Source organism: Corvus brachyrhynchos, unplaced genomic scaffold (genome assembly GCF_000691975.1).
Source record: "Corvus brachyrhynchos isolate BGI_N302 unplaced genomic scaffold, ASM69197v1 scaffold21, whole genome shotgun sequence".
In the NCBI taxonomy this organism is placed as follows: domain Eukaryota; kingdom Metazoa; phylum Chordata; class Aves; order Passeriformes; family Corvidae; genus Corvus; species Corvus brachyrhynchos.
The window spans coordinates 6,508,048-6,509,669 of record NW_008236924.1 but is presented as its reverse complement, the minus strand read 5'-3'; positions in this window follow the sequence as shown (position 1 = coordinate 6,509,669).

Sequence of the window (1,622 nt, the reverse complement as noted above, 5' to 3'; positions counted from 1 at the left end):
AGCTCCAGTCAGATCTGCTGCTTCCCCACATTCTCTCACTCTCTCCACCCAAACTCAAAGCTTCCTCAGCTGCCCATCCCCACAATTTACTGCAACACATCTTTATGGAGCTCGACATTTTTCCTGCCTTCATTTTAATTGTTCTATTCCCTCTGATTGTCTCTGTTCCTCTCTGTAATTTATAGTTTCTTCTCCCCACTTCTGTTCTTCCTGCCACTTGCTGAACACAGAGAGACTTCTTTTAATTTACAGGGAGTGTGCTAGTGCAATCTATTTCATAAACTTAATTCGTTTTATTTTGGCAGTTTCTAAAGGTTCCAGGATAGAAAAAAGATTCCAACTATGCCGACCACTATGCAGACCAGCCACTGTAAGGCAAATCCTGTCTTAAGGAGATTACAGGTTAGATTTGAAATAAATAGAAATTAAATGGTGATCAAAGGTATTTGGGATGGAAAAAAATTATATAGGGAGGGCATTTTGTTAAATTTACAAGTTCCATCCTGCATCCACACGCCTGTGTCAGTGTGGCTGAATGTAAGGGTTACCAATGGTATGATATTTCTGTGGGGCATTATTCTGGGATACAAATGTCCTTATTTACCTCTTTTTAAAAGCACACACAGCACCTTTCAACAGTCAAAGGAGCCGTGTATGTTTTATTTTGATCCCTCAGTAGGGTCAAGCACATAATCTGCTGTTGCTGCAGTGAAGCAGAGAGCAAGCCATACACCCACTCTGTTCCCTATGGAGCACAGGAACTGCTGGCAACTGCAGGGGATGTAAAACTCAACATTTGGCATTTAAATGGCCACTGTCTTCCACAAGCAACACCTGCTGAAAAGGTGCGTTCCAGCAGAAGACTTGCAAGAGGAAATCTTCCATTTTATGCCCATCCTTCACATAAGACCGAGCTTAACATAACGAAGAACCTGCTGGGCTGAGCTGTTGGATCTGAGCGTCCTATCAGCTCCAGGGCTGAGTAGTTTTAGTTTCTTTCTGTGTTAGTCGGGAATTTCTTGCAGGCTCAGGGTTTACAGCCTAGTTCTTCTACTCAGCAATCACAGGGAAGGGAACCAGGGCTGAGTGTCCTGAGCACAAACAGAGCACTATGGAAATACCCTCACAAGATAAAACCACAACCTAAAACCAGCAAGGGCCACGACCCTTCTGGCCTCCCTGCCTGAAAGGTGGCTGGAACTCGGCTTTTGCAAACTTCTGGGTGCAAGTGTCTGTGAAGCTTTTGAGGTGCAGAATCACAGAGTGGCTGCTCCATCCCTGAGAGTGTCCAAGGCCCGCCTGGATGGGGCTTGGAGCAACCCGGTGTAGTAGAAGGAAAATAGTAACTCCTTTTTTCCCCTTTCGACGCTGCGTTTTCCACCTTTACTTGATGTGCCTAATTCACGTTGTTTAACACTTTAAAGTGCCGTTTTAACTCACAAAAGGCATCAGTCCCTCTGCCTTCCCCACATATGGTGAGGGCAACAGGAGGGTCAGACAGCGATCTGTGGTGACCAGGGACAGGACCCAGGGAATGGCTGGAGCTGGGCCAGGGAGGTTTAGGTTGGATATCAGGAAAGGCTCTTCCCCCAGAGGGTGCTGGGCACTGCCCAGGCTCCCCA